Below are 22,457 nucleotides of genomic sequence, written 5' to 3'. Positions count from 1 at the left end.
CAAATTTAGAGTTAAATACAGTAGATCCAAAGAATGAATTAAACTACATCATACAACTGCTTCGTCCATATGATGATATGAGGAAAATCCACAGTGATTGAAAGAAAAGATGTCCAAATCTGGACAAATACATGATCCAAGGAATTTCATTTCTTTGGCAGGAGTTAAGTACATGTATAGACAGGACTTTTAATTCAAAATTAATTGACAAAACTAATATATAAAATGTATATGTGATAAAATCTAATATTTAATAATGTAATAATATATTTCTTATTACCTTTAAAGAATGGAGCATTAAGTCACTACACTTACACATCAGCAATATGATACATTCAATCACGTAACTCAAGATATAAGTGACGTCAATGAACCATATTCCGCCCAGGTTAATAGCAAAGATTAATTATTCGTTCAAGAAGGTTAAATTTAAGAAGGCATCTGAAAAAGAGTACTGTAATATTGCGTGCCAAGCCCTTTCCTCAGTAGGAAAGGCTCCCAGATACCAGGAACATCACATATTTGAAATCAACATTCTCCATTTTCCTCGTAAAGCATAAGAAGGTAATTTTTCAGGGTAAGGTGCTATTGATAAAAGTTTGCATTTATGTTGGTTACAGGAAACAATAAATAAAGACATATGTTATTAAAACCAGCGTTTACAATTGATACGTACAGGTCAGTATGCTATTCATTAAAGAAAACTCGTGTTGTTAGGAACAAAGTAAATACCGATTTCATAGTTCTTTTCTCATAATCAGTCACTGTCGAGAAAAGGATGTGACATCACTCTGATATTTCTGTATATTTATATAAAAAAACCCATAAAAACATAAAACACTCTTTTATATATATGAATTATGAAATTCACTATTCGAAAATGTTTATAACTGTACTGGTTTAAGTAGTGTTCCAACACAGTGTTTAATCTCAATAGTTCATACAAGACCATAGATCTAAATACGGTCACTTGTCTTTATATCCATGTGTTAAAGACACATACACACACACAAACACACACACACACACATATATATATATACATATGACATACACTTCAAATGATTTCAAATTAAAATGTATTTCACATGGAACATTTCATACACTCAGTGAACATAATTTCAAATTTGTTATAATGTGAGTCGGGTCAGTAGGTCTTTATATGGAAATTGATCTTCGTGACCGTGCTTTTGAATGGTAAAAGAATAAAAAACATCAATGACACAGTTAAGTTATAAATTCCCATAGGAAAAATTTGCTGTTTGTTACCTTTGCTCTGCTTACCAAACATGAAAAGTAGCTCAAACATTGGTTTGAGATATTAGTGACTGCGTGCAATGATTTATGCAATACTTGACTAATTCATTAGAATACCAATTCTGTAAAGGGATTTAAAAATCCTTGGTTTTAGATCAATATTAACTATGTTCATTATCATTTTGAAAACGACTATTAGAAAAGAGAGAAAAAACTGCCTTGGTGTTTCATTGACAGTAAAGTGATACTTACTGATATGCGATGCTAATGGGAGATTATTGGGTTATTTAAAATAAAAAAGCAAATATTCTTGTCTATGCCTCGTACTTTTTCTTTAGATACTATCTTATATTGATTTTTGATTGCCTTTGTGAAACTCTACTACATAATTGGCTATTCAAAGGGAGACATCAAACCCACTAATGTAGACTAGATTGCAACCGATACTATATACATTTGATAAATTAACATTGTGTCATAATTCAAATTGGACGTTTAGTTTAAATGGCCCTGATTAAATGCATACGCTGTATGCATATTTGTAGCAGACAGATAAAATGAAGTTATTTTCAACTGGAGATCATGATTCAATATTTGATAAGTGCTTGTAAGAGCGTAGGCGATGTGCCCATGTTGTCTTTCTTTAGGGTTTTGTACCAGTCTCGATTATTTTTAGTCTATGCATATGCCCGAAAACATTTAACCTACAAAAATCGACCACCTTACCTTGCAAATTTTAAAGACGCATCAGATTAAGGTGATCTCCCCCTATAACATGCTTATAATAGTTTAGGTTAATTAAGATTTGACAGGTACTTCTCTAGATTTTCACACATGTGTATCTCTAAAATCAACGTGAAAACAAACTGTGAAACGTTATGATTATAATTAAAAATCTAACCAAAAGGATACATATATACGACTGCATAATGTACTAGACTTTAGTATGTCAGCCGACATGGACAAAACACGAATTAATACTAAACAATGATATAAAAGGATTTACGTGGAAACATAATAACAAGAGAAAAAGAAATATCTGACGCGTTTATTGTAAAAACTGCAACTTTTTGAGGTTTTAAAGTTCGCAAATTTCATAAGTACTATTAATTCACAAATTTATACGCAACCGAATTAGCTAACGATATATTTTTTGTATTATGGACTATCGGGTACTAAATTACCTTTAATGGTGATCTCATTGAGAAATATTCTATTTCTTTGTGTGATATGAAGCTAGACGTGTTTGGCGCTTGTTAGTTTGCTTGTTGGTTCCATGTTGTGTATCTTATTCTCATTTGAGAACGTGACATTACTTAATTGGATTGCATGGTTGGTGTCGGCGGTGAAGCAGAAGATGCTTACACTTTTTAATCGTTTTATCAAATTTAATTATTACTTATTGGTATTTTCTTTTTGTTTTGCAACATATCATCGTTGTAAATATTTCTTTTTATTCATATTTTGTCTCTATTCTCTCTGATTTGGAGCTTGGATTAATATGTGAGTATTTCCTTTCTGGTTTTGTATACATTAATAGATGATAGATTATATCCATCTACCTTAAGTATAATTAAACGTTCAAAGAATATTTGTATGTATTGTTTAATAAAGGAAATTGACTCTTGTATACTTTCAAACTGATTGATGTCTCCCGAACAGTGTCCTTTACCCCCCCCCCCCCCCATAAAATAAAATAAAAACCCAAAAAACAACTTCATATTTGTACATGTTTAAAGCTGTGCTGTTTAGTCCATGGATGATAAACTGAAATTTCAAAACATCATTTTATTTTTGATTTAGCTAATTACAATAGAATCCATGGTATTCATCTGTAAAAAAAAACCCCACAAACCAATATACCCCCCCCCCCCCAAAAAAAACAAAAACAAAACAAAAACAAAAACAAAACAAAACAAACAAAAACAGATACACCTAATGACTATATACTTAAGGTTGAGTCAGTGACTTACCAGAGTTGACACTAGCGGATATCCGGTCACAATTTAAAAATAATATATAACACAAAAAATTAGTCCTGCGGCCAGTTTCAGCAGTAAAACATTATCTCAATTGTATCAGTTGACGTCCGGGTTTTGGCACAGACTATAATTATTTTGCAGGATCATTGTCCAAACTGGCATGTAAGTGGTCGAAAAAATGACCTTATTATTGTACATGAGATTCAATAATCGACTTATTACCGGATTTACATGAGTTGGATTAGCAATCGTGACTTTGCTGTGACATAAGCAAACATTCAAAACTTTTATTGATGATAATTCTTAACACGTCAGTCTAGGAGTTCTAAATACACAACATGCGAGAAATGTTCAGCGCGTGAAAAACTGGAATGATTGCGTGATATTTACGTTTTAGAAAAAGTTACCCCCCTGAAGCTAGAAAAAACTTCTCTCGTCAACTATTCTATTCTATTTAATATTTAAATATAGCAATCTGTGGATAAAGGCATTTAAAGATGGGTTGCCTTTGGATGAACGCATGGATGAAACTACATGCAACATAAACAGATTAAGAGTATCATAATATTTGGTATATGAAATATAATCGTTGTGTTGAAAAAGAAACGCTTTCTATATCATGAGTATATAAGTCATTAAAACACAACTTATGCTTCGTAAATGTAATCTTTATATATATATGCATATATATTTGTTGTAAAAGTTTACTACTATAATCGATAATCGAAAGACCTAGATGGAAGAGACACCATTTTCCATGGGCGATGACCTCTAAGAGACCCTTGTCACCTGGCACCTGATTTTGTTCAGTGGCAGACTTGGTCATATGACTGAACAGTTAATTTACATTTGTTTGTTCATATACTGACTATCATAAGCTAATAATAGAAGATAAGTGTAGACTTTGCCAATAAGATGCCAGTACAACAAAAGAGGACATGCTGACGTCACACAGGCAACATGTCAGTAATAAGATATTGTAGGTTAGTAACGCTAATCATTTGTCTTCAATTTGTTGAAAAAGTCTTCCGGATCGGTAGAAACATTTATAATATATTTATGAATTGAACATGTTCCCATGAAAAGTATAAAGTTATGGAAGCAAATCTAAAAGAAAAGGACAAGCTTGACGAACCCTTACAAACCGACTGTAAACCTAGTAACTCTAACGTGTTGAAATTTGAAAATTTGAAGTACAGAAATATTTGAGTAAATGCAAGTACAAATTAGAGAAATGGCCTCACATATCAATACCACACGATATTGAAATTTAAAGACTCCAAGATCCGTATTCAACATGTTTGATCTTCTAAAAAGAAATCACTGTTCCAACACCGCCATCAAAATGATGCTGAACGTCATTCCTTGTATTTTTGGTGTTTTATGAGAATGCCAGCAAGTATATTAATAGTATGTTTAGGGAGACAGTGAGACGATGATGAGATAAGACCGATCGTTTTCATAGTTCTTTCTCAACCCCATTAATTTAGGATTAGATTCATTCTTTAGATTTATGTGTCACACAATGGAAAAAAAACATTGAATACTGTACTATCAAAGTATCAAATTAAAACATTTGACACTTACACAAAAGCAAGTCATTGTTATAGGGCAGACAGTTAACGAAACAATTATTTAAATCTTAAATCTCAGAACACCTGAACAACAAAGATCAATTTCAAGTTTTCTTCTACTTTTTCTTGATATATAGACATTAGCAACATTCGGAATCGATCTATATATTTCACAAACACCCTGACACTAATATATTTAGTTTGCTCATTTGGTACCTCCGTTTGATGTCCCGCATTCACAAGTTGAAGTTTAAAGGTAGGCAAGATAAATTATTTAGATACGTAGGTGTGAACTTATATCAATTAAGATAGAACAGATATAGCGGTTCCTATTCGCAAAGTGATAATAAAAAAGGATATATTGGTTTTGTGATAAGTATCTGTAGTTTATGGCAGTTGTTCCATGCCTAACGAGATATTATGTTATATTATGTCGCTTATCTACTATGTTTTCTATCAAAATAAACATTATACGTATTAGGAAATATGAAACCCAGTGAAACTGACTATGGTAAATGTTGCAGTTTGTGTACATTTGTTAGTATCCCTCCAGCAAAACAACGAAACACAATCAAGAGAATAAAATGCATTTTGATGAATTAACATGTTTGAATACTTGTGTAAGTATCACGAAGACATGTTAATTATTCAAACTACAGAATATATAAAGATATGTACCTACCTCAAGGAGTGTTTATCCTTTAAGAGAAAACGAATCCATGGTTAAATGTGATAACTTCTCTCCAGATTTTGACTGAGACGTATGTTATTAAAATAAAATATTTTAAATTTAAATGTCCAGCCCGGGGAGATGGAACTGACGCACGTAAGTAAAAATAATCCACGCGGTACCTATGACCAGGTACGTGGCCAGGAGCCCATATAGACTGGTAGGTAAGGCATTTAATATCGTGTATATATTAAATGCTGTAATTAGTGAGCGCCGCTATACGGAGGAATCCTTTATTCGATCAAAATTTAACTCGTCAATTTACAATGTCTCGTTTACGGACAATCAGACACAAGCTGGAGATGGAAGTGATAAGAAACGGTAAGACTTAGTAATCGCTTGAATACCTGCAATTGTAGCAGAATGAAGGATTACATATCTAGAGAAGAACCTGTTGGCTGAATATGATAGCATGGAATGATTCTATATTCTTTATGAGGCAAATCCTCTGAAATCGGTTAGAATTTATTCAAATAGAATCATCCAGCGTGACAGATCCCGTTACGTACACCCAGAGAGAATTATAGTCATCGTTCAGCTAAGTGGGCAGTCGAGCAAATGTATGAATGGATAGGACCCCTAGACATGTGGTGTCCTCTAACATAAGGGCTTTAAGGTATCAAACATGAGATTTTACTGATAACCCTAAAACATTGTCACGTAATTTATTCTTAGATTTTTAATTCAGATTGTATTGTTTTAACATGCAAAAGGACAAATAACATATGGCTTTGTTCCCAATAGTGTCCATGTTATTATTTTTATTTGATGTATCAGAAAGATGAAAAATGTACTATTAGTGTCCATGTGTCTCACAGCAGTGTTTAAAGCACCTGTTGTAATGACAGACGTAACACAGTACCAATGTATTCACGGCACAAAACACTTCTTTGTTTGTTAACGCTTCTATTTATAAAGAACGAGAAAATAATCAATGTTTACTCTTTAACTTTCTATACCAGCTCGATACGTGTTTAACTATATCAACTATAAAATGCCGTAAAAATATATTTGGCCATGACTTCTGTATGAAATTAGGTGACTTGGAGGTAACAGCATTTTTTTTCTGATTATGTCTTGATTGATATTTCATTTATACATTTTTTTCAAATAATACAGTTTTTTAAAAAAAATTTATTTTCAAGACCGGCCTTAAACTGTTTATGTAGTTCATGACTAGAATAAGGAACAGTTAGTATTTCACTTAAAGACAAAGTTCATTCAAGAATTTCACAATCTTATCGCTATGAAATCTGACAGAGTAAAATTAAAGTTACTATGTGGTGCTAACGTTATTCAACATGTAATATCTCGCATCAACGTAAAATTAATTTCAAGATTTCTGAAGCAACTGTGGGAAGATCTTTTTTATCTACGTAATTGATTTCTAATCAGCAAAAATTTAGAATTCGTGGCAGATTTTATAAGTCAGTTTTAACTAACATTGCCGATATGATATTCGTGCAAAAACATTACATAGCGCGTTTATACAAAGAAATAGTAAATGAATAACCATTTCTCTTCTGGACTTCAATAGATAATATTTTTTAATCAGGTTGTGTTTAAAACTGTACAACACACTACTTTAGTACTTAAAGTCTCTGTTATTACATAATAATATCATTAGATGATGTCATTGTATACAATACATTAGATCATATACAAACTGTATTTTTTTGCACAACACTATTAACATTTAATCAAGTTTTATACTTGTTAGTATAATACTATTGCATCATATCCAAAAATAGATCTCACATGATATCTCCCCTTTTATGATAGAGATGATTATAACAGAGGAGCATAACGCTTTACCAGTATCAATAATGTTGTCAAGAGGGATAAGTATGAAATTATATTTGAATTAGTTCAAATATAAATATCTATTTTCTGAGTTTATTTCACGAAGTTAATAATAAACATTATTTTCTCAGTCACCATATAAAATCGATAGATATCAAACGCTTGAAAAAGGCTCGACAGAAGGCGGAGCACAGCATTTAATGGAATTACAAACAATATTTTTATTATTTTAACAACAAAATCTTACTGTTTAAAAACATGAAGAATGTAGAACTCCTTTAATTCAATACAAGAATAAACACTTCTCAAGAACTTATGAGAAGTTTCTCTTGAATAAAAACATGAAGTTGTCTTTTCTTTTAACATTATCATTGAAACCATATGGTTTTCATAAGCCATCAATACATTCTAAGTCAAACGATAAGGTATTCACGTTGACGTAGTACAGTACAGAAGTTTCCTATTTTGTATCATAACACCGTAAAACAGATTATACATAATAATAAGGCTAATTAGCAAACAAATTAGGAGTGTAATATTGATAATTGATAATGCTGATTTCCATAGCATCATATAAACCCTAACTGCTAAGAAATAATCTCTTTGTGATATTATACAGATATTATATCGGATTTATACTGAATGGTTGTCGTTCAATAACTTCATTTCGGATGATCATTTGATTTTGACAGCTTTATAAATACAAATTTGTTCAAAGCACTTTTCCCCCACTTAAGTTATTGAATTATTCATAATCGAAAGATAAGTTTGAAGATGAAATGTACTTACCGATCTTGTTGGCCATAGACTGATCATTCATGCAAGTAACATTACAAAATACATACCTATCTATAACTAATATGATCCTTGTATGTGCCTCATTTGGCTATAACAAATATGAAGTTCTCGTTCCTTTCAGTTCCTATAACATAGTGACATTGGAATTCATTCACACAAACCAATACAACAAACATTGATGTATTTTCTACGGGTCAGGTAGCAGGTATACACAAAGCTAAAACTCAATCCTTATCTTGACAGCTTAGAAATATATGGAGTGGCGCTTTCAAAAAGATAAATATCCTAATGTTCAAGCAAAACAAATAAGAAAAATCCGATAAGATGATTTGATAACTAAAATATCTAAATACTATAGAAAGTGTTTCTTGATTACATTTCTAACCCGCAATTCACAGTTGGAAATAATAATATTTTATAATAGTGTTCGTGTGCAATTTAAGTTCGGGTTGGTTTCCCTAAAGCTTTGTCGCCGTTACCTCCATTTACAAACTGCCTCAGACTTGTTCTAATAGTGTTTTCATCAGGCCAACTTTTGTCCTCGTTATATCGTTTTATAGAATTTAATAGTAAGCTTCGATCAATATCTAGTTCTTTGCTCACAATAGAGAGCAAACTTGCTGCACAAAACCACATAATACATAATTGTAGAAAACTCCAGTTTACGTATACCTTGTTATTGTCATGTCAGGGACATTATTGATATTTATGAAGCTGTATTGTTGTGTATATTGTATCGGCTCGATGTCACAAAGGCTTGACTCTAAAAACTAAAATCCTTTACAAAATACCAGACTTTCATTTCTTAATAGTAGATTGGATACGGTAAAATGTTTCTAAATGTTTTCTGCACTGAATGACAGACGTCGTGGTATGATTAATTATACAAATAAAGTCTTGTGTTATAGAGTTATCGCAAAAAATATTTCCGATAAGAACATTTTGATAACGCTACACCGTGATGCCTTGAAAACATTAAACTTTATCTTGAAATGAATTGATTATAGAAAAGTAAACATTGCCAGCTCAGGTCGGTAAACAGCAACTGGTCTTTTTAGGAATCTAGTAGGTAGCTTGGGTTCGAATCCTGATGCCAAAATTCCTAATGCTGCTTAAAATATAGTTTTAACACGGTGTTATATGTAAGGAAATAAAACAGAACTTGAGGCAAGTCAAAAAGTAATTACCATTGTTTTATAGAATTAAATACAAATTAACATTTTAAAATAATGGCGCCTAATTACCGATACAATGATTATACATGTTTGGAGCCCGACATCTTGGAATCTGTCTGAGTGGGGATCTGCAGTGGTTGCATATAACTGGAAGCCTTCTCATCAGTAAAAAAAATATATCAGACGAGGTAGGTCTGGTGATATCAAATGTGCATAAAACTTGATGCATATTTGCATGTTTATTATTGACAGTTCAGGCAATCATGGACCACCGCACTTAATATATCATAAATGTTCCTATTTTAGCGATGATATTATTTTCGCGCTTTACGCACACAGAGTATTGAGCTAAAGTACGACTATGCTAATTGTAGTCTCTGGTTTACGTTAATACTTACCAAAACAATCATTATTAACGTCCAAATTCATTATTGTGCTAATCAATTGAAGATTAATGGTCCTCTCAAATTTGCTTGCACTAAAATGAGATAATTTACAGTATCGTTAAATGACGGCTAAAAATAGCATACTTCCACTTCTCGGTAGTAGTGTTACAGGTGGCATTGACTGTTGAACTTGTATAGAGGTCTGGCTCTGTTCCTGAGAAGAACGTACCTATGTGTGAAGGGTGTATTCCTAATATACGTGAGCAACACTTTACCTGAGACCTAGGACAGTGCAGATACTGTACTTTGTAATTCATACCTACCAAACAGGTCAAGTTTTTGAAATTTTGTTTATAAAGTTCATAGCTTTATCTATTGAACAAGTCGGAATTCCCAAGGCTGAAATAATTTATCTGTATTAAATGCGTGAAAATGATCGCGATATCGACATCAATATTGTGATGATTTCCTATTTAATTTCTTAATATCATCTATTATATCATTATATATTACCTGAGAACCGTGGTATAGCTTTACAGTACTTGTAAGCACGATTTGACAGTTATGAATAATTTTAAACTTAATATCAAAATAAAGTATGAATCTCTGAAAACTTAAAGGGTTTACCGTTAAAACATACAAACACTTTTAAAACGATTGAACTTACGAATGAAATTACATCCAAAATTATTATAGAGGGAAACCTGTATCTAAAACTGAAATAAGTTTATCACAACTTTTAACAACACAGACACATTCTTCCCAGTCTCTGAAAGCAATTAAGATATTCAAGAACAATTTAGAATGCGTTAACATATGATGTATCTCATACATTTTGCACCTAAACTTTGAGTGTATCTACTCGGTAACATTCAAAACCAGCCAAGTATAAGCTATTGAAAGCCTCATACGACACTTATAGATATCCAGGCACTACATTGCCTTCTACACCAATACGTAATCTTTGAATATTTTAAACATTGTTACAATGTCGTAGTATCTGGGTAAATAAATTCTTGTTTCTAAAACTAATCTCTATACAACGACTTAGCAGCTGACAGCAAAGTAGGATTTGAACCAGATTAGAAGTAACTAAAAGTGAGCTTGTGTTTAATGTCAACATCTATTCATCTTTGCATTAGCTTTTTAAAAGAGGCCTATATCGTATGTATAACAAGACACTCATTATATAAAATTATACTACTACATCTGTGTATCGTCAAAACCGTATGATTAAAGATGTCAACAGGCTCAAGAGATTAAGTAAATAGAAGCGAGTTAAATACCCGATATGAATAAGAAAAGTAGTGTGTGCCAGTATGTATCTCTAGAACGAAGGCCGATGTAAGCACTCTAGTCTTTACAATAGTAGGTCAATATTGCATTGTGAGAAATCTCTTGATCACGATCGAATATTTCATACTCATCGATAACAATTAAGTAGAATATTGTCCACACTGGTTGACCCCGGTCATGCATACAAAACCCGGATTTCTGGTCAAACATAATTTGGAGCAGACGATTAAGATCATGTATGAAAGCTTTTAACGGACATCATTTCACTTTTATCGTAAAAGAGAGACCCCGTTTCTATCATAAGCCGTAGTGAATAACATGGTAGAAGATCCTATTGTAATTGTAATTCAAGATTGAGTTTCAATTCCAGATTATACTATTAACGTCAGGCTTTACATGTAATTAGTTGATTTCGACCTGCTGAGATACACATAGGAAGATTTAGTTGTAGATCTCTAAATTCCTATAGATCATTTTTTATAGTTCATTCATTCATTTCACCGCGCATACAATTAAACGAAATATAGTAGTTTCTGTTGTTCCAATCCCAGCCTCGCTAATTTTTAATATGGTAAACTTTAATGGGGAACAGAAATTCGCGAACTAAGTTGATATACAGTGTACATACTATTGTCTGAATATTTGGATAATCCTTGTTTTTCTTTGATATTTATATACTACAACGGGACCATCTTGAAAATAATGTTACCATTTTTTAAATAGGACAAGTAATATATCTTTATATAAAAATACAAGATTTCGGTAATATGGCATGGTACCATACAGAGATGTCAAGCGATGGTATGTGATTAAATAATCCACACCAATGGGCTTCCATAGGGCGGTATAGACGGATAGAATAAATTCATCGCTACTACATAGAGGTTGTCGATCGTTGAAAGGAATAATCTCATTTCTAAAACATGAAATACATGGGTGTATTGATTGCTTGATTCTTTCAAAGATCGATTTATTTTGGTGATTATTTATCGATTCTACTAATCTTTGATTGGTTAATTGATGGACTGGATACTACTAAATTCATATTCACAAAACGGTACTTTGAAACTTCATAGTAAGCAATTGGTGGTGAAATCGGAATGCAATATATTGCTACCGTTCTATGTCACATACATCATCAAATTTTGATATAGTGTTGAATTTTAAGTATATCAAAGCCAAAACAATCAATTTTGAAAATTAGACGACTGTAATAATCATAGATGATTTTGCCTGCATTATCTCGCGATACCTCACTTCCGTATACAAAGCGGGTATACCTTGCGGTTATTGGGCGGATTTTAACCCAAACAAACATGCTATTTACACTAACTACAACAACATTCCCAAAGGCTTTATTATCGTTGATATTTACCTACATCACACAGGTGGCAAACAGTCGGTAAAATTATCAATGTCAGCTTGATAATTGATTCCATGACAATATCGTTTTAGAATCGGTAAGAAAAAGATGTGGTACGACAATTTTTCGGGGTATATTTTGTCCGTTTTTAAAGATTGCTTTCGGTAAACCCTTTAGTTCCTAAACATAAGGTATATCACGAACACAATATTTTTTCGGGAGGAGTTGGGTGAGAGAGGGGGGCTTATTTTGTTGATTGCATGGTCATGTGTGCAATATTTGTTATGGATAGCTCCTTTACAATGTAGGATGATACTCAGGTTTTACATTAAGTCCAAACTGTATCCAGCAGAGGCTTAATTTGTCCTTGGTGACAATAGGGACTAATTATCTAGCGTTATCCGTCAGACGGAGAATCTATTTAATTAATACTTTTACATATAACTCGACATTATTTACTTAGTTTTCTGGGTTCATCTGGTGGTCAAGCTTTACACACTTTGTCCGATTCTTTTGTTGCTGAGTAATACAAATGTTCATGATTTACCCACTAAAAGCGATACACTATATAAAGCGTCGTTATATAGGGCAATGGACATCAATAAAGCCATATCTATAAATATATATATAACAGATACCACGCCATGTTGTTATCTGAAGATACAATATACTCATGTCATTCATAAAGATAGGAACAGATGTCGTTATTAGAAATGTCGGTACCTGATTTACTCATAAAATAAAACATGAAAAGAAATATTTGTTTAGCTTAATTTTAAAAAATGTATTTCACAGAAGTCACTGTTTTATCAGTCGAGCTTATACAATAGGTCGAAATTGCAAAGAAATATTTAAACAAAAACAAAACAAACAAGAAAAAAATTCCATTTGACGACCAATCTGATGTCAACCGTACACAGCAAAATATTGCTATTCGTTAAATGAGACTCTTAAAGTGGAAATAAAATACGTTAGTTTTGACAACGTTGTTGACTCGTGAAATTGGTAGTCAGATTCATGTGGTCATACCCAGATTTATAGAAAACGTTGAGAAATAACTGTTACATATTGAAAAGCTGGAAATCGTCATCGGCTAAATGATTAACATAAAGCTATAATAAGTGTTATCTGAGGCGACGTGTAAAGCATCAACGTAACGTCGGTCAGCATAGAACGAAATAAACGTCATGTCATTGACTTGTGGTCCAGATTGCATCACTTCTCCTGTGATTACAACCCAGATTAACACTGAGTTCATGGGAAGCAATCATGCCAAATGTAAATATATCATTCTGAAACTTTAACAAATATCAAAAATGCTGCAATGTTCAGTTCTTGGGGTATATGATTTATATATATGAAAGCAATACTCAAATACAAACAGAGGTAGAATGGTCAAATAAGGTATGTAGCTTTAATGACATTAAGAGAGACTGGTAGTGTGACCATTGAAAAAAAAATCATGTATGATATTGGACTTTAATTAATGTTTATGATAGCTTACAATATAGAAAAATATTGTTACTAATACATACTTCAGTTTTAACTTTCACAGACATATTAAGTTGATGTCTCTTTATGTTTGTAGTAAACATAGTTCTTGCTATACAATGGTTAAATGAGTATAGTTGTCGCTTCACCAATCGATCTGCCATACTAGAAATATTGTATTGGTACAAATGACGTAATCAAAAACGAACTCACTTTGTGTAATCCTATATTATTTCTGCTCAATCAGCACTCAAACTGTAGAACATCTGCTTGAATAGACTATGACATAAATGAATCCATATTAGTTTAACATTGTAACAACCAGACAAATGATGTTTACCTACACGCAGACCTAATTGTTTTGTATCATACGATCTCTGCCAACAGAACTGGTCATTCTTTCAGGTAGATGTCTTTGATTGACACTGATATTTAGAATGTCTGGTTTTAAGGATTAATAGTTCGGCAGTAGAAATGCTGTCAAAAAGAATAGTGAAACAAAAAAAGAGAGACTGAATTACCACTTTAAATTAATATGTCCCAAAAGTCGTTCCAATGTTTACATAATTAAGCTCACTTATCCTTATCTAGATGTGTAGACAATAACATCACTACCTAACAACGATTGCACAAAAGACACAAACATGTAATGAGAACCAACAATTATACTGATATCTTGATACTTGTCGACCGAGATAAGGGAGATTTTTTTTAAGTCGGCACAAATTACTAATGAATAACAATGATGTGTTACATCCAAAATATCTTTTGCTATTTGATAGTTCCTGCTGTGAAAGAAGCGACTACTTCTTGCGATTTCTAATGCATTTACATATTACACTAACACTATTAAGTTTGTGTTACTTACTTAGTTCTTACCTTTCTTCAACACATTTTAACGATAATCAATATCACAAAGTAGATGAAGTTAGCTACAATGAATTTTTGTATCAGCCTGCATCTTACAAGTGAAGTATATGAAGAGATTTTTCACAAAAGTATAAAGACCAGATATGCTTTTTCAAACTACTATAACCATAACACTATCCAATAGAGAATTGTATACGAAAACATTGAGAAAAAAAATCCATCTTTTTCACAATATATTGTCATGAAAGCTTTTTAGCTGAAGACACTTTTATGAGAAGAGGCGCACAAGCACCTCTACAATAAAATAAAATGTTTAACTGTTTTTAACCGCATTTGTTGCAAAACGACAGCATTTCACCTTTTCATTCCGGTATCAGCGTTTCAAGAACAGTTGAGGATTGAGCAAGGGTGGAAACGCAGTTTGTTAAAGAGACATCATCAATATCGCCAATACAAAGCGATGGCGCGTCTAAAATATACATTTACACACTGAATTAACTGCTAATTAGTAATCATAATGATTAAATGGATAATTCGTCACTTATAGTTAGCATTAACTAATGTCATTGTACATGAAAAACCGTTTTAATGAAAGAAAATATCAACTGACATTATATTGGTTACTATGGTAACTATGATTATCCTTCTACTTGTTTGATAACGATTTATTCTTGTGAACTACAAGGTTTTAGTTTCCTATTAAGTGATTCATAAACCGATACGTAACACCCCTAAAGTGCCTCGTGTGGTTAGAAATATATTTCTGAAATGACATTTTTGATCTTGAAACTCTTTTTTGCGAGTTGAATGTTCCTTGGAAATTACAAGACACAAGGATATTAAGAAATATTGAGCAATTGCTTCTCGCTATTTAGATTTTTCTCATTTTTACGATCAGTTTGCATTGTTCTCAGTGGTGTGCATGGAAACCTGAAAACGAGATTTCGTTTCGTTTTAATTTTAGTGATATGCAATCATCACATAAGAGAAAACGGAAAACAAACGGCACTTTTAATAACATTTTTCCTGCATCGTTTGGGTTCATTAATACACGATTTTCCTCATCACATGACACAGGTACATACTTTATTTTCAAAACAATTTGAGAATTAGTAACCACAGAGCCAAATAATGGACTTAATTCTTTACAAAGCTGCTTCGCTTTGTCCTTCTACGACTTTTAAGTGATTTAAAAGTATAAAATGTTGAAACTTATGAAGCGACTGCAGAATATCAATGTTAGTCGAAATAAATGTCCAAAACCATATAGGGAAGTTATTAACCACAAACTTTAATAAATTTCGTGATTTTCTTTCAAACGTATTCCGAGTACGTGTATAATCTGAGCCGTACCACTATGCAAATAGATTGAAACGTGACATGCAGGTCACAGCAAAAATGGGAGACTAACGTCCACCGAAAGAGCTAAATACCTGCAATCCGAAAAGGTTGCACAACTAAAGAAAACGCTGGTACGCTGCATTTTCTCATTTTGAAATAAATTGACATTATTCTGACGCATTAGAAGCCAATCTATCGTTTTGAAATCATCATGAAAATTGTAAAGATTATATATCTATCAAACACATAAGTACAGAACAAATGATTGAAATGAAAAATAAATCTCTAAAAATCTGGATTCCACTCGACTGGTTAGATGTCCCCTTAGCAGCACGATATATTCACCCTGGCTATCGTCTTCTTGTTCATTTTGACACGGGTTTTACTTTGTCTAATTATCGGCCATTTAGTGTATGTGTGTTTTCTATATCGATCTGGTCCTTCTGTTGAATTAAGAAATGTCCCTAACACACCAAGCTGGCGTTATTATTGACATTCCGTTGTCCAAGGTGACCACACTGGGTGAACAAACACTTGATCTCCAGTCTCTCTATTTACAACGTCTGGCCACCTACTTCAAATTCATATTCGATTAATTTTATACCAGACAAACATTTTGCCAGTACTTCGGTATTGAAGGTATAGTTATCGTCTCTTACACAAAACTCTTTTATAAATGATTAGAACAACCGTTATGGCACGTTCTTTATATATAGATCCCCATTCAAGAATGGTTCAGCTGGCACGTTGTTGCTGGAAGAGATCTTAATATTGTCTAGAATGTATTATTACGAGCTGTTGGATAAAGAGTTAAAGTGATCGGGAGACTCCTACCGTCAAATAGAATGCAAGTCAATAAAAATATATATAAATAACTACTAAACACTTTACTTCATATGCTGGCTAAAAGGAGGGCAAATTAATTTAATTTACGCTTAGGGTAGATGTCAGCGATCATGTCGTTTTGTTGAGCTGCAAACTTGACAAGTTGCACGTAAGATATGTGGATGTGTCGATAGTATTCAATAACTTGATTATATGCATGCGGGTTTTTTCTTTTTGTTTTAAATCACACAATATCCATTCTCAGATATTTGGCATTATGTTCTGTTTTACAAATTGTTAGATTACAGGTTGAGTTCAAATAAGACGTTATCCTGCTCGCAGTTATCAAGGTAACATATTTCCTAGAGATGTGGAATTCGTTGAATAGAGATTATAAAGAACCCAATAGATCTTTCGGTTAAGATATTTCTTCGGAAGAAGTTCCTCTGTCCAAACATTTTACGTTTTCCAATGTCTGTCATATCAATTAAGTGGATCACTTCCATTCCTTTGTAACGAGAACTTTTACTCATGATAGACAAAATGAAATATAATGAGATACCTAATTACAGTACCATATCCTTGTAATCTCCATATTCTTCTTGAAATAATGCAAAAACATCGAGTTAAACGTGAAATGTTTAAATAATCTGGTTTCCATTAGGTGCTGAAATCACTTCAAAGTTGTGATGCCTATTACAAACATTTACTAATTACACACACACACATATATATATATTTATTTCGACAATGTTACGCTTATCACAAAATCCTGTATATTCCTAACTCTCCAAGACTGATTCAGCTAAACTGCTACTTTGGTTATTCATAGGTTCCTGCACTTAATTCCCCATTCAGCTTATCAATAACGAATGTTTACTTCATACATTATATTCAAATTGATTTTAGTGTAACAAAAATTATGTACAAATATATTTCCCGAGCGAACAACTTATGATTGGTAGTATAAAAACATACAACAAAATGTGTGATTTTAGATATGACTGCCCAGTTTGTATTAAACAACATGTTGTATTATATTGTAAACATACGGTCAATTAATGTTTCCCATGTATATCAAATGAGACATTTCCCGAGTGTTAAGCACCGTTAAATTCATACACCAAGATTTCTGAGATGACGGGCACATTTCCTTATATAGAGAGCATACATAGAGTGACATATTTACGATTGCAGTAATACGACTTCTGTTACAATTGTATGTGCTTAACACGCGTTAAACAAGCGTAAAACAGAGATTGTAGGAGTTGTGTTTCACACACAGAACTAAAGTGATCATTCCGTGTCACCGATTTACAATTGTTGTATCCCAATAAACTTCATCTAACTCTTTTATTCGATTAAGTAAATTATGCATTAACACACATGTTTATCACAATTAGACATGTTTGTATTCCATGGCATTATTTTACCCTTCCAAAGCAATAATGCAAATGTCATGTTTCCGTTGTGTTCGCCGTTCTCAACCTACTAGTGTGTATCCGCTGCCTGAATATAGGATATCTATATCGGTATCTGTATCGGTGCGCGTTCTTGTAACGTGTCTGTTTCCATAGAGGTACATATTTTGGAGGATTGTATCCTTCGAGGATTAAATAGATACCGAAAATAAAATAATGATAACAATAATTATATAAATACATAAACTGATATTAAAAATATCGAGTTCATTTCATGGTTCAAAACAGGTAAAAGCACTGAACAGACAATGATATGTGATCCTTAACCATATAACAGATAGATTAACTTTGCATTCTCTGGTTAGTGGTACAAATTTAAACTTCTTGAAACGATTAATATCTGAAATGTTTTCATCAAGATTTGGGTGAATTTCCACAACAGGTGATCAGACGCCTTTCTGAGACCAACTTTGGCTTCTTAAAGAAAAGTTTATGTTATTAACCGAAAACATTCAGCAATGAAGATAAAAAGTTTTAGTGTAGATATGCTTAACTGAAATTTAACACTAACCACGTTGGCAAGTTTATGCTTGTTCTCGTCTCAAGTTTAACGCCATCAAAGCAGAGATTCTAAAAAAAAAAAAAAAATATAAACTTTATTTGTTTTACAACAATTGCGAAACAAGTTATTTAAACTTATACTAATCACTCTTGTTGGCCCGGATGTAAGCGCGCGAGGGGCCTTATTGTGGGAGGAAACCGGAGTACCCGGGGAAAACCCACGCGGTCGGACAGGTGACCCCTTACCTTTTCACGTCCGTTCCGGGAATCGAACCCCGGTCGGCTAGGTGAAAGGCGAGTGCGTTAACACTGCGCCACCCGACCACAGAGATTCTGTTTCTCATTTGTTAAAAAATGCTTAATAATCTACCGAAATCAATGATGATTGTTTTATATGACGTCATCATCGCACAATAAAACCTGTTACATATTATAAACCCTGTTGACAAATGATTGTTTAGTTGAGAAACATCATGTTAATGTGTATGTTTCATATTGGTTTCAGCTGTTATATAACAATAAACACGGATATGTATAACCAAATCGTATATCAACCAGAAAATTAAATTAGAAAGGGAAATGTCATTGAACCTTTTTCGCAATTAAAATCACGTTTAAAACTTATATAAACATAACCAATCGAAAGGTTTTAATTTGAATGAAAATAACACCTGGGTGACACTAAACAACAAAAACTCATTCTCATAAATATCATATATCATAATGCTGTTGTCACTGTAGCTTTGGCGGAAAGCCTCGTAATCCTTACACAAGCTGGCAGTATATTTCGTATTTTCAATAAAACCCTTCAACCGTAAATCTCTGGAGAACATTTACAGTGATCAAACACATCGATATAGTGTACAGTCATTTTAGTCCTTATGGATTTAAATTATGAAAAGGTTCCTGAATGCACCAAGTCACCTTCAAAGATTTCAGAGAATAGACAAACTTGCATAGAACTTCATTAAATGAATGACAGAGTTAAAGCCATCAGCAGTACTCGAGAAATAGAAATGAATGGGTATAACAGCCATTTATTTCAATTGTGTCAAATGTCCTGAAGAAATAAGAACAAAATATCTCACTCTCTCTATATATATATGGGTGCTGGAACAATTAAATATAATTAAGTCGGAAGGTAATTACTTGGTAAGTTTTTTTTACTAAAACGTGTGAGTGGCATCATTATTAACTATTTGTATTTAAACAGTATTTTCTTGTTCTCACTGAATTTATGAACGAGATCAAACAATGTTTGCAAAGGATTATGACATATTCAAGAAGTGGCTAACACTAATTCCGAAATGACAATATTTAAATGAGCCATGCTAATCCAGGTAAAAAAGACAAAGTTCTTTCCGGACCGACTGTAAAGAAAAAATATGTTGAAAAGCGAAAGTCTAAATTACATCTCAATGGAACATCCGGATACACCTTAACTGCATTATTGAACTAGACTAGACTTAGTTTTAAAATGTCAAAGTTGTCGTATAAAGATGCTTCAAATTTTAATCACGACTTTGGCTTGGCCGAATTAAAAAGCTATTTTAAATTGCTTATGTTCCGTGATGGTTCAATATAAATTACTGCACGTATTCTTTTGCTATGAGTAACTGAACTGTATATTATCGGAAAAAGTGGTCCTTTCTTAATTTTATGGTTCGGTAGAGCATCGAATAGATTTGCTTTTATCCTCCTTAAATAATATAATTTTGAACGATGTTCAAATCATTTGGTGATTTGAACATTTTTGCATTTGTTGTCATAGACGATCAAAAACATAAAATTGAATAGAAAAACGAATCTCTTTAGAATATGGTCATAAAACAGAAGTAACACACAGCTAACATACTAGTCATGATGGCATTAAAACAATACTGACAAGTTCACAAAAGTCATAATCTTAATTCAAACTAATTGATGGAACGAAAACTACAGAAAAGAAAAATTAACGGGCTATATTGAACTTCAGGAAACATTAAAAGCAAATTAAAACCATAACTATATGACAAAAAATGCTTCTTCCACGGAAAATGAAATTTTAAAGATTGGTCAATCCAACTAGGTCATATAAGATCCTACTATAAAAACTAAACGCATAACACCATAACCATCAGGCATACCAGTGAGTATTTCCAAACGAGATCATGGCAAAGTAACTTTAAGTAATGAAGTTCTCCATATTAGACCATTGTCAACCTTCTTCAATATATGAAATGTTCTTCAGCAGAAAGAAAGTCTCACTTATTTGAAATTTGCATGAACAAGAGAGACTATGAGGGAGCTTGATTATTTCTTCAGTATTCTAAACCGCAAGCGCATTACCTTCATGTTGGTTTCTGTTATAATTTCAATGGAGCTAAACAAGTATTCAAACCTTAACTATGTCATATATGTTCATACTGTTTACGACATCCATTTCCAGCTTAATTCCCCTGAGTAAGTCACTGTATTGACGTTTTATCTCATACTAGGTAGACATCAATGATAATAAATACATCACACAGCCAGTCAACCGTTATCAAAATCAACACTACTATTATTACACAAATAACAACTAAATTTTACATTGCAATGGTTTCGATACAGAATATTTTGTGATTAAAAAATGCTGATGAAAAATCATCAACAGATATGGAGAAAAATAGAAATAATATACCAATATTATTCTACGTATTACAAATATACTTTGCGAAAGGTTCTATATATTAAATGCAATATACAAGACTTACCTGTTATAGAACGAATCACCCCTGGTCATAGTCATAGAGTTTCGTTGTACAATACATACATAGATCTCCATTAATGTAGGTGTAATCACAGAACGATAAGATCCAGAATATCTAACAGGTCACATGGAGTTTTGTGCTGATCTATTGCATTATTGACACTGCATGTGCCACATCAATACTTGCTAATAGAAACACGTGGTACTCTGTTGTTATTCAAAATGCTAAATGGATAATTTCACTTGTTAAGCGCAATAGATATTCACTTATACATACAAATGGTTATGTACTTCTTGATGAACATTTCACCCCGTAAAATCGACAACAAAAGCATGTAGAACTGCCTGATTTTCCATGGTATGCGTAATGGATAGTTTATCAGCGGTGTGGATTGGGTAGTCCCAAGTATTGATTTTAGAAATGTATACTGGTCGAAGTTTGTTTTGTTTTCAATGGGGTGAAGAAAAATGTTGTTTACACATGCATATATATACCTGGTAAGGTACGAACTTGATTACAAATCACCTGTCTTTCACCTGTATACAGGTAGACGTAGTGACGTAGTTTGGGGCTTTTTGTTCCATTTTAAATGTCTGTAAGTGTTAACGGTAATTTCAGTAATGGCATCGTCTGTGTAACAGTTAAAGGAATAACAAGCCAGATTTAGGGCATTAAAGCATTGAATACTCAGACTTTTAGCCCAGATCACCTGATCCTATCATACATGAATTAAGATTCGCCTTTCTTCTGCCTGTTAGGTAGACATAGTATGTACTATAAGGCTGATAATTGATGTCTCTATACTACAGACTCTTCTGACCCTTCACCTCTTCCAAACTGTCTTAATCAACG

Source organism: Ylistrum balloti, unplaced genomic scaffold (genome assembly GCF_031769215.1).
Source record: "Ylistrum balloti isolate Yb309-2 unplaced genomic scaffold, AGI_CSIRO_Ybal_v1 Utg370452, whole genome shotgun sequence".
Lineage (NCBI taxonomy): Eukaryota > Metazoa > Mollusca > Bivalvia > Pectinida > Pectinidae > Ylistrum > Ylistrum balloti.
The sequence above is the reverse complement of the archived record's forward strand: the minus strand, read 5'-3'. Positions refer to the sequence as shown.